The sequence below is a fragment of the Lithobates pipiens genome, unplaced genomic scaffold (assembly GCF_037356315.1).
Source record: "Lithobates pipiens isolate NorthernLeopardFrog02 unplaced genomic scaffold, aLitPip1_a1.2 Scaffold_3, whole genome shotgun sequence".
Classification (NCBI taxonomy): Eukaryota; Metazoa; Chordata; class Amphibia; order Anura; family Ranidae; genus Lithobates; species Lithobates pipiens.
Genome location: NW_027507790.1, coordinates 237551741 through 237565004, shown reverse-complemented (window position 1 = coordinate 237565004; position 13264 = coordinate 237551741). Strand labels below are relative to the sequence as shown.

The 13264-nt window shown below is 45.3% G+C and overlaps 1 protein-coding gene across 1 annotated transcript in view; it reads left to right on the top strand.

The window, feature by feature from the left end:
* The window catches only part of ZNF532 (zinc finger protein 532), an 80919-nt gene that overhangs the window by 48299 nt on the left and 19356 nt on the right, over positions 1 to 13264 (top strand). The window lies entirely within an intron of this gene.

Here is a 13264-nt window from a genome sequence, read left to right as displayed (position 1 = left end):
CTCACCGCACAGAACAGATCTCAGACTCCCCAGTCTATACACACATAACTGGTTCCAGGATGGAGCATCTCCCTATGCATGCTGGGGTTTTTTGTAGAGGCCTTAATGAGCCCACTTAATTCAGCTGGGCTCATTAACTCTTCCCCTCTAATTGTAAAAGTCTGCATAAAGCCTGAATCTAGGACACACATATTTACCATCCTGGATACAACCAGGTGACTTTACCTGCCTGCTGCCACATACCCCCCCCTCTTGTTTCAACCTTGGGGTTGTAACACCAGCAGTCAGACACGCATGTATCCGAGACAAAGCATCCACATTCCCCATTTTAACACCAGGGCGATGCTTAACTGTAAAGTTAAATTCCTGTAGGGCCAGGAACCACCTATTTACCCTTCTATTGGTCTCCTTGTTCTGAGCCATCCACTTTAAAGGAGCGTGATCAGTCACCAGGTCAAAGTGCCTACCTAGCAGATAGTACCGAAGGGAATCTAGAGCCCACTTCACTGCTAAACATTCCTTCTCAATCGTGGAGTAATTTACCTCATGGGACTTCAACTTCCTGCTGAGGTAAATGACTGGGTGCTCTTCCCCGTTCCAGACCTGGGATAACACTGCTCCTAACCCAACGTCTGATGCATCAGTTTGTACAACAAAGTCCTTAGAGAAGTCTGGTGAGTACAACACTGGCTGGCTACATAAGGCTGTTTTTAAGGACTGAAATGCTTCCTCAGCCTCTGGGGACCATTTAACCATAACCGACTCTTTCCCTTTTGTCAGGTTGGTGAGGGGCACAGCCTGAGAAGCAAAATGGGGAATGAATCGTCGATAATAGCCAGCGATTCCCAGAAAGGCTCGTACCTGTTTGTTGCTGTTGGGACGTGGCCAACTCTGTATGGCCTCGACTTTATTGACTTGGGGTTTTATCACCCCCCTCCCTATAGTGTACCCAAGATATTTGGCCTCCTCCTGTCCAATGGTACACTTCTTTGGATTGGCCGTAAACCCAGCTTCCCGGATAGAGTCTAGGACTGCTTGTACTTTTGGCAAATGTGAGACCCAGTCTGTGCTATGGATAATCACATCATCCAGGTAAGCTGCAGCATATTTCTGATGGGGCCTCAGAATCTTATCCATTTTCCGCTGGAATGTTGCCGGTGCATTCTGAAACCCAAACGGCATTCTCTTATATTGGAATGCCCCATCTGGGGTTACAAACGCAGTTTTCTCCTTGGCCGACTCGGCCAGGGGAATTTGCCAATACCCTTTGGTGAGATCAAGAGTTGTCATATATCGGGCTGTTCCCAGCCAGTCAATCAACTCATCTATACGTGGCATGGGGTAGGTGTCAAATTTTGTAACTTTATTTAATTGTCTAAAATCGTTACAAAACCGCCAGCTCCCATCAGGTTTGGGCACTAGTACAATAGGACTGGACCAGTCACTCTGGGACTCCTCTATCACACCCAATTCCAGCATCCTTTGAACCTCCCCACGTATTGCCTCCCGTCGGGCCTCTGGTATTCTATAAGGTTTTAGTTTTACCCTTTCTCCTGGCGGGGTGATAATGTCATGCTCTACGCCAGATGTTTGTCCCGGAAGCTCAGAGAAAATCTCTTTGTTACGAAGTACAAACTCTTTAACCTCCTGTTGTTGGGGTTTCGATAAGGTGTCTGCTATTCCAACCTCAGGAACTAAGCAATCAGGCTGTACTTGTGACAAAGTCTCTGCGACTAGGGATTCCCTATCCCTCCAGGCTTTCAGCAGATTGACGTGATAGATCTGCTCTGGCTTTCGCCTTCCTGGCTGTCTAACCCTGTAGTTCACCTCACTAATTTTTTCAATTACTTCATATGGACCTTGCCATTTGGCCAGAAATTTGCTTTCAACCGTAGGGACTAGCACCAAGACCCTATCCCCCGGGGAAAAAGTACGGGTCTTGGCCCCACGGTTGTACACTCTCTGCTGTGCTAACTGCGCTTGGGTTAGATGTTCCTTTACAATTGGCATTACCTGTGCAATTCTATCTTGCATCAGGGCGACATGCTCAATCACACTCCTGTGAGGAGAACTCTCATTTTCCCAAGTTTCCTTGGCGATATCCAGCAGCCCTCTTGGGTGTCTCCCATAGAGCAACTCGAAGGGTGAGAAACCCGTAGAGGATTGGGGTACCTCCCTAATGGCAAACATCAGATAGGGTATTAGACAATCCCAATTCTTTCCATCTCTATCCACCACCTTCTTTAACATTTGTTTTAGGGTTTTGTTGAATCTTTCAACCAACCCATCTGTTTGGGGGTGATACACAGATGTACGCAATTGCTTCACTTTGTACAACTTGCATAATTCTTTCATAACCCGGGACATAAAGGGTGTACCTTGGTCCGTAAGCAGTTCCTTACAAATACCCACGCGGCTAAAAACAAGGGATAGCTCTTTGGCTATGGTTTTGGCCGAGGTATTTCGAAGAGGAATTGCTTCCGGATAACGGGTGGCATAGTCCAATATAACCAAAATGTACTGATGCCCCCTAGCAGACTTCATTATCGGACCTACCAAATCCATTGCGATCCTCTCAAAGGGGACTTCAATGATAGGAAGAGGTACCAGCGGGTTACGGAAATGTGGCATAGGTGCCGACTTCTGACACACAGGGCAGGAGGAACAATACTTTTCTATTTCCTTCATGACCCCAGGCCAATAGAATCTCTGCAATATCCTCTCTCTGGTTTTCTCTGTCCCCAGATGACCTCCCAGAATGTGTCCATGGGCCAATTCTAACACCAACTTCCTGTAAGGTTTGGGTGTAGTGTCACAGTTTGCTGCCTATCACAGGATGCTGCGGAAGTGACGTTGTTGCGTACTGCGCATGCGCAATGCGTTCCAAACACTCGCGCCGTGCGTTCCAACATAGTTTCGGCAATACAGTTCAGCAAAACCATCACATAATGTTACGGAAGTGATGTTACACACAACACAAACACGGGCCACGTTGTTGCGTACTGCGCATGCGCGATGCGTTCCAAACACTTGCGCCGTGCGTTCCAACATAGTTTCGGCAATACAGTTCAGCGTAACCATCACATAATGTTACGGAAGTGAAGTTACACACAACACAAACACTGGGCCGTTCGTTACAACACTAATACTTCCCTTGTTACCTAGTAGGTTTTGCATTGCTGGGACTTGTAGTGCCTATCCTGAGCTACATGCTTCAATGTTCAGTGTCCTCATCCCTATCCCCATGCTTCAATGTTCAGTGTCCTCATCCTTATCCCCCAGCTTCAATGTTCAGTGTCCATCCTTATCCCCGTGCTTCAATGTTCAGTGTCCTCATCCTTATCCCCGAGCTTCAATGTTCAGTGTCCATCCTTATCCCCGTGCTTCAATGTTCAGTGTCCTCATCCCTATCCGCGAGCTTCAATGTTCAGTGTCCTCATCCTTATCCCTGTGCTTCAATGTTCAGTGTCCTCATCCCTATCCGCGAGCTTCAATGTTCAGTGTCCTCATCCTTATCCCTGTGCTTCAATGTTCAGTGTCCTCATCCCTATCCCCATGCTTCAATGTTCAGTGTCCTCATCCCTATCCGCGAGCTTCAATGTTCACTGTCCTCATCCTTATCCCTGTGCTTCAATGTTCAGTGTCCTCATCCCTATCCCCATGCTTCAATGTTCAGTGTCCTCATCCCTATCCGCAAGCTTCAATGTTCAGTGTCCTCATCCTTATCCCTGTGCTTCAATGTTCAGTGTCCTCATCCCTATCCGCAAGCTTCAATGTTCAGTGTCCTCATCCTTATCCCTGTGCTTCAATGTTCAGTGTCCTCATCCTTATCCCCGAGCTTCAATGTTCAGTGTCCTCATCCCTATCCCCCTGCTTCAATGTTCAGTGTCCTCATCCTTATCCCCGAGCTTCAATGTTCAGTGTCCTCATCCCTATCCCCCTGCTTCAATGTTCAGTGTCCTCATCCCTATCCGCGAGCTTCAATGTTCAGTGTCCATCCTTATCCCTGTGCTTCAATGTTCAGTATCCTCATCCCTATCCGCAAGCTTCAATGTTCAGTGTCCTCATCCTTATCCCCATGCTTCGATGTTCAGTGTCCTCATCGAAGCAGGGAGATAAGGATGAGGACACTGAACATTGAAGCTCGCGGATAGGGATGAGGACACTGAACATTGAAGCAGGGGGATAGGGATGAGGACACTGAACATTGAAGCTCGGGGATAAGGATGAGGACACTGAACATTGAAGCTCGCGGATAGGGATGAGGACACTGAACATTGAAGCACGGGGATAAGGATGGACACTGAACATTGAAGCTCGGGGATAAGGATGAGGACACTGAACATTGAAGCATGGGGATAGGGATGAGGACACTGAACATTGAAGCAGGGGGATAGGGATGAGGACACTGAACATTGAAGCTCGCGGATAGGGATGAGGACACTGAACATTGAAGCACGGGGATAAGGATGGACACTGAACATTGAAGCTCGGGGATAAGGATGAGGACACTGAACATTGAAGCACGGGGATAAGGATGGACACTGAACATTGAAGCTGGGGGATAAGGATGAGGACACTGAACATTGAAGCATGGGGATAGGGATGAGGACACTGAACATTGAAGCATGTAGCTCAGGATAGGCACTACAAGTCCCAGCAATGCAAAACCTACTAGGTTACAAGGGAAGTATTAGTGTTGTAACGAACGGCCCAGTGTTTGTGTTGTGTGTAACTTCACTTCCGTAACATTATGTGATGGTTACGCTGAACTGTATTGCCGAAACTATGTTGGAACGCACGGCGCAAGTGTTTGGAACGCATCGCGCATGCGCAGTACGCAACAACGTGGCCCGTGTTTGTGTTGTGTGTAACATCACTTCCGTAACATTATGTGATGGTTTCGCTGAACTGTATTGCCGAAACTATGTTGGAACGCACGGCGCGAGCGTTTGGAACGCATCGCGCATGCGCAGTACGCAACAACGTCACTTCCGCAGCATCCTGTGATAGGCAGCAAACTGTGACACTACATGGGCACTACAAGTTGCTCAATAGTTTCTTCTGCCCTTTGAGCCACTCGATACAGCAGGTCCCTTTCCATAGTGAAGTAAGGATAAGGGCAAGTCTTATCTGGGTTCACTAACTCGCCATCTATTTTCACCACATTTTCCCGTGCCTTTATTAGGGTGGGGTCTTTTAACTGTTCTGTGGCAAAATTTTCCCTGTGAACCTCAAGATCCGAAAACTCCACAGACGGCATGTTTTCATCTGAGGATGTTGGCTCCTCCCCAGTTTCTCGAGTTTCCCCCGCCAATACCGACAAGGGAAATTCAGGAGAGTCCTCACCACCCCCAGAGGAATTCTGGTCATCTTCCTGGTTTATAGGGGCACCAATGGGGGCCTCAGGACAATCCCAGAGTTCCCAGAATTTTGGAAAATCCCTTCCCACAATAGCATCATGTGGTAACTGAGACACTAACCCCACCTGATGAGAGAGGTTACCTTTGGGGGTCTCAAAAAACACTGAAGTTACAGGATACTCTCGGGTGTCCCCATGCACACAAATAACAGCCACCCTGTTCTTCCCAGAGACCTCTGTAGTAACTAATTCAGCTTTTATCAATGTTACCAGGCTACCTGAATCCAGCAACACATCAACATGTCTACCATTAATACACATTTTACATAAATGTTTCTCAGGTCTCCGAATGGCAGTGCATGCAACTGTCGCAAACAGCGACTGACGTCTCTCCCTTATAAAGTCACATTGCATAGGCTCATCCACAACTGGGCAATTGGCTGCAATATGTCCCTCTTGCCGGCAGCGGTAGCAAATAATTTTTTTCGCTGCCTCTTGCAGCATGGGCTTCCTGGGCTGCTCCCGCCAGACCTTAGGTAGAACTCCCACCCTCTCACTCTCTCCACCCTCACCCCTTGGAGTCATCTTACCCGTCACTGGGGATGTTCTGGTCTTAGGGGGGAAAGACCGTGAGTCCCTGGAAGAGGTGGTCAAGTTCTCTGTAGCCAAGTACCTCTCAACCAGATCCACAAGTTTATCTGCATTTTCTGGGTCTCCATGGCTTACCCATTTTTGGATGGCAGTAGGAAGAGCTCTCAGGAAACGATCCATAACAACACGTTCCACAATGTTTGGTGCGGTCAAAGTCTCTGGCTGCAGCCACTTCCTGCTCAGGTGAATGAGGTCATACATTTGAGACCTGGGAGGTTTTCCAACCTGAAAAGTCCAGTTATGCACACGCTGAGCCCGGACTGCCAGGGTGACACCCAGCCGTGCCAATATTTCTGCTTTTAGCACCACATAGTCTTTTGCTTGGTCAGGCTCTAGGTCATAATAAGCTTTCTGCGATTCCCCAGTTAACAGAGGGGCCACCAGTCCAGCCCATTGCTCCTTAGGCCACTTTTCCCTTTCAGCAGTCCTTTCAAATGTGGTCAAAAACACCTCCGGATCATCCTCTCCAGTCATTTTTGTCAGTAAACGGCTCACACCAAAGGATGCGGTATTATTGTAACCACTTGCTTCATTGGTCTGCGGACGTTGCTGTATTAATGTCTCTATTTTCTGTTGAAAATTCTGCTCTTGCTTCTGCAACAGGTCTATGAAGCGGGCTTCAGATCGCTGCTGGGCTTGTTGCTGAGCTTCCAAACTCTGCTGCAAAGTTGCATTTGTCTGCTGCTGATTTGCATTTGCCTGCTGCTGGGCTTCCAAACTCTGCTGCAAAGTTGCATTTGTCTGCTGCTGATTTGCATTTGCCTGCTGCTGGGCTTGTTGTTGAGCTGCAAGGCTCTTTTGTAAACCTGCATTTATTTGCTGCTGGTTTGCATTTGCTAGAGCCAGCTGTCTCAGTATCTCCTCCATGCTGGCCTTAACAAAAAAAAAAAAAAAACTGCCCGCATTCTCCACCAACTGTGAGGGGGGTTCGCTCGGTAGCGGGTGTGTGTGACTCCCTGGATGGGTTCACAACACAAAGTCAGGCACAACAGACAGCGGTGTAGGTGCAAAAAACAAAAGATCCGGTTTATATAGGCTACATGCAGTGATACATATAACAGCCAAACAAAATAAAACAAGAAAATAAATCCTGGTCAGCTTGACCTCTAACTACACACGTAGTCTCCCTGTCTAACAACTGGGTGCAGCCTTGTGCTGCCCCAGTCCCTGTCTCTATTGTAGGGGTTTGCCACACAGGCGTTAACTCACCGCACAGAACAGATCTCAGACTCCCCAGTCTATACACACATAACTGGTTCCAGGATGGAGCATCTCCCTATGCATGCTGGGGTTTTTTGTAGAGGCCTTAATGAGCCCACTTAATTCAGCTGGGCTCATTAACTCTTCCCCTCTAATTGTAAAAGTCTGCATAAAGCCTGAATCTAGGACACACATATTTACCATCCTGGATACAACCAGGTGACTTTACCTGCCTGCTGCCACATAATATATATATATATATATATATATATATATATATATATATATATATATATATGTATATATATACCCGGTTTCCCCGAAAATAAGGCGTAGTGTGATTGTCGGTGATGGCTGCAATATAAGCCCTAACCTGTTTCCCCGAAAATAAGCCCTACCTTGAAAATAAGACCTACAAGGACTTTAACTAGGCCTTATTTGGGGTATTTTGGTATGTGTGTGTGTGTGTATGTATGTGTAATATATAAATATATAAAATGTATGTGTGTGTGTGTGTGTGTGTGTGTGTATATATATGTATATATATATATATATATATATATATATATATATATATATATATATATAATTTATCTATATCTCACTGTTTAGTTGAGTATACAAGATACAATATTGATTAACCAACAAGCAGAAGTAAGTTTTGGAGAGAACCAAGTTAATGGCTTTGCATGTTGTCATGCAAGTTCAGAGCCTTCCCACAGTATCTAACAGTTGCAGTACTAAAGTGCTTATTAATGTTTCATGAAATACCCTTTCACTGCCTAGGGGGCAGAGTAAAAGCCAAAGCAGACCTTTCTTTTACTGGAAGAACAAAGGGGGAATCACCAGCAGCAACAAAGTGAGGCTTGCGCCTGAACCCCGTCCAAGTATCTGTTCTACACATGGACATCAATCGAGTCCGGACCACTTGAATTAAATGTACGGCATCTTTATGTAGTTCCTCTGTACGGTACGGGGACACTGTTGGATTCTCAGAGGGTGGCAGGTTTTTCAACAGACCAAAAGATTCTGCTGGGAAGAAAGTGGGCTGTGACCTTCATCTTACTGGTCCAGCTGGGGAAAATATAATGAGATGCAGCAAGGTAGACGCTGAAGACAGAGACTGCTCGAATAGCCCCAGCAGGTTGTAACAATGAGAAGAGATTATATTCAGAAGAAAGGAAAGAGAGAGTATAGAACTGTTCACAATTCACTGTACTTTCATGTATTCCATTGTAACTACTGACGGATAAGCCTGCTTTCTATGTGTATGCTTTTGAAGAGTTTGATTTTCATTTTAACAATGGCCGCTATGGAGCTTTTCAGACATTAATAGAGCGAATTCTGCACTAGTGACAGAACTCTCTGCCTCTTGCCATCCAATGTACAAGCTCAATCATGGCCGATTTTGTTGGGAAAGAGTGCCAACAGTAAATGAAATATGGGTGAATGGACTGAATAATGGCAAGAATGGAAATAACAACAGTAAAGAGTCACTGTTGTATATTTCATTATTGCAGTGTATTTGAAGCCTAAAGCCCTGAGCATAAAATGGTGGATATTCCAGTTTTTTATCATAACAAGATATTTGTGCAGTTTATTACACACAAGTAAAAACACTAAAATTAATTTAAGTGCACACAAACACAAAATACCTGTTTTTTGTGGTTCAATATTAAAGTGGGAGTACTTCCTTATTGCAAAAAGAATGCCGGCAACTTGATTGCTTCTTCTTGAATCTTTGTTGAGCACAAACATCAGTGCGACATCAAAACGCTAACATGTTTCAGCAAAAGCCTTCCTCATAGCATGCTGTGAGGAAGGCTTGCTATGAGGAAGGCTTTTGCCAAAACGTGTTAGGCTCGGTTCACACAGGGGCGACTTTTCCAGGCGACTTCGCCGCCTGACAAGTCGCTCCCCGTTCTGTACTACGGAACCATTCTAATAGGAGCGACTCAAGTCGCTCCGACTTAGAAAAAAGGTTCCTGTACTACTTTTGCGGCGACTTCGGGCGACTTGCATTGACTTCTATACAGAAGTCGTTTTGCAAGTCGCCGCTGAGGTCGCGGCAGGTCGCGGCGCTGCAAGTCGTGCCGCGTACTGTGTGAACCGAGCCTTAGTGTTTTGATGTTGTGCTGCTGTTTCCTTCTTCTTGAATCTTTATTCAGCACAATCGAGCATTCTTTTTGTAATTTTGATGTATGAGACACAATGGCCTGAGCACCGTTATTCAGCTCATCACCCTATAAATATGCGGTAGAGCTTGGGTGAGTTTTGGTCTACAGTAAACTTCCTTAGTTGATTTTTACCTATAGGTAAGCCTATAATAAGACTTGCCTAGAAGTACAGTAAATATCTGCTAAACGTGCATTGGAGATACAGTGGCTATAAAAAGTCTACACACCCCTTAAAATGTTAGGTTTCTGTGATGTAAAAAAAAAAAGAGACAAAGATAAATAATTTCAGAACTTTTTCCACCTTTTAATGTGACCTATAAACTGTACAACTCAGTTAATATATTATATATAAATATTATGGTTGCATAAGTGTGCACACCCTTAAACTAATAATTTGTTTGATTCACCTTTTGATTTTATTACTTCAGATCACCCCACAGAATTTCAATCGGATTCATGTCTGGGCTCTGGCTGGGCCATTCCAAAACTTTAGGCTGGGTTCACACTAGATCACGTTGCGGCTCACAGCAGGGGGTCCAGCACATCTCCATTCACTGGTTAAGGTCCGATCTTAGCCCGAATCTTGGGCTGAATTCGGATAAGGCGCACAGGACTGCTATGCAATACACACAGGAGCCGCTCCGGAGATGTGTGACCCGGCTCCATAGAGAGCCGATAGCAATCTCCTGCTATGTGAATTGGATGCGGAGAAACCCACATCCAATTCGCAATAGGGTGAACCCAGCCTTAAAATTCTGGTGAAGCCATTCTTTGAATGTATGCTTTGGGTTGTTGTCATGCTGAAAGTTGAAGATCATATTCAGCTTTATAGCAGAAGACTGAAGTTTTTGTGCCAATAGTGACTGGTATTTGGAACTGTTCATAATTCCTTCTACCTTGACCAAGGCCCCTGTTCCAGCTGAAGAAAAACAGCCCCAAAGCATGATGCTGCCACCACTATGCTTCACAGTGGGTATGGTATTCTTTTAGTGATGTGCAGTGTTATTTTTACACCAAACATATATTTTGGAATTATGGCCAGAAAGTCCAACCTTGGTTTCAACAGACCATAACAAATTTTCTCATATGCTTTTGGGAGACTTCACATGTGTTTTTGCTAAATTTAGCCGGGCTTGGATCTTTTTCTTTATAAGAAAAGGCTTCCGTCTTGCCACTCTACCCCATAGCCCAGACATATGAAGAATACGGGAGATTGTGGTCACATGTACCACACAGCCAGTACTTGCCAGATACTTCTGCATCTCCTTTAATGTTGCTGTAGGCCTCTTGGCTTGGCAGCCTCCCTGACCAGTTTTCTTCTAGTTTTTTCATCAATTTTGGAGGGACGCCCAGTTCTTGGTAATGTCACTGTTGTGCCATATTTTCTCCACTTGATGAGGACTGTCTTTACTGTGTTCCATGGTATATCTAATGCCTTGGAAATCCTTTTGTACCCTTCTCCTGACTGATACCTTTTAACAATGAGATCCCCCTGATACTTTGGAAGCTCTGTGAGGACCATGACTTTTTTGCTGTAGGATGTAACTAAGAAAATGTCAGAAAAGACCTACCAGAACAGCTAAACTTTATTTGGGGTTAATCAGAGGCACTTTAAATTGTGGCAGGTGTGTACTGACTCCTATTTAACATTAGTTTGAATGTGATTGCTTAATTCTGAACACGGCTACATCCCCAGTTATAAGAGGGTGTGCACACTTAGGCCTCTTTCACACGGGGCGGATCAGTAATGATCCGCCCCGTGATGATCCGCTCGCTCAGCTGGGATCGCTCCGTTGTCCCCGCTGAGCCGGCTGCGGACAGGGCGGTCTCCGCACACTGTGTGGGGACCGCCCTGTCAGCTCTCCGCTCTCCTCTATGGGGATCGGATGAGCACGGACCGCGTGTCCGTGTTCATCCGATCCGCTCTGCAGACGGATAGAAAAATAGGATTTTCCTCCGTCTGCAGAATCGGACTGTTGCGGAGGCGGAGGAAATCGGGTGTCTGCGGATGTTCATCTGCAGACACCTGCTATCCCATAGGCATGAATGTATACCCGTATTTCATCCGCAAACGGATGGATGAAATACGGACATATCATCCGCATGTGTGAAAGGGGCCTTATGCAATCACATTATTTTATTTATACCCCCCCCCTAAAAGATTTCAGCTTGTTTTTCAATCGAGTTGTACAGTCTATAGGTCTCATTAAAGGTGGGAAATATTCTGAATTTATTGATCTATGTCTCATTTTTTTTACATCACATTAATCTAACATTTTAAGAGCGGTGTGTGGACTTTTTATATCCACTGTATTTACTTGCGAAGCCACCATTAAAGTCACCAGCGCATGTGCTCAGGCCGTTCCTTCAGAATCTTGTGCCCTGAACAGTGACTCCTGCACTCATGTGCAAGAGTGACATCATTGCGGCTCATCTCATCAAAGGACTGGAGCCTGCCAATCCAGAAGGGGGAAGATGGAAGCCCTGTTAGTGGTGACAACGCGTCACTCGAGGGCTTCGTTTTAAGGTAAGTTTCAAACAATGTGCTAGTTTTTGATGCATACTAGCATATATCTTTGCCTTGCAGATTTAAAAAAAATCTGGTGGTTTTCTAATGCTTTAAAGATCCTGCTGCATGACTTAAACGAATATCAAACATGCTGAAGAGGATGTTCCTTCATCTTCTCTATTGGAAGCTGTCCCGACTGCTTACTGCAGTCTCATGCTCCCCGGAGGAAAGGGAGAGCCCAAGAAATACCATGGGGGGTGGTGACAGCGCTGTAGAAGTGATCACTTACAAAACAGCTGATCATCGCCTGGAAAAAAAAGCAATACTAAAATCATGGTTGCGTTAGTGCTCTTGGTGGTGCCGTTCCAGCTCAGGTGTGAGGCCCTGTTGGCACCCAGGATAGTAGGGATGCCAGGGAAAGGAAAACTCATCCATAGAGCTATGAAAATATAAGCATGAAACTGTATCTCAATATAGCCTAGTATGGTCGTATTCATGTGAGAAAGCCTTTCAATGCCGCTCCTCAAGCAATGCTTTCTGACATGTTTCGCCCCACCCACAGGGGCTTAATCCTAGGGGTCAGTTTGCACAGCCCATTCATAAAGAAGTCCATTTATTAGATTCTGATGTAAAGGTTTTGCAGGCTGCTGTTTAAGAGGGGGGTTCCCTCATAAGGGGTGGTTTTTTTTCTTTAAATATTTTTTATTTCAGATGGGGCTCCTGTGACCCGGTTAAGGCTCCTGTGTCCTGGTTAGGGCTCTTGTGGTTAGCCTTAGGTTATTTTGCCCACCCCTCATTTTTTCTTTGGCACTGCTTTTTGATGTCCCAATGGTCAAGATTAAGGAGGCGCTGTGTCCGTCGAAGAACGAAAGAGAAAATGGGATTTTTGTACTCGCTGTAAAATCCATTTCTCTGAGTTCATTGACGGACACAGCATCCACCCCTCTATGGAGTTTTTGATACTCCTATTACTGCTTGCTACTAAACTGAATACCTAGAGCAGGGAGGTGGTTATATACTGACCGAGGACAACCCATGGGCGTAGCCAGGTGTTTTTTGTTCTGCCTAGTACTACTCCTGCAGTGGCGACATAACCCAATGGTCAAGATTAAGGAGGCGCTGTGTCTGTCGATGAACTCAGAGAAATGGATTTTACGGTGAGTACAAAAATCCCATTTTTATATCAATGACTTAAATAAAAATAAAGCCTTTTTAATAGATTCTAAATGGGAACACGGGTGACTGACACCAATGCCCTCATTACCTATGATACTATAAGAATAGCTGTGCTTCTCAATCAGCAAAGGTGGAAGTGACATGGTCATTGTCTTTTTTGTTTTTATTTACATTTTTTTTTTTTAAGCT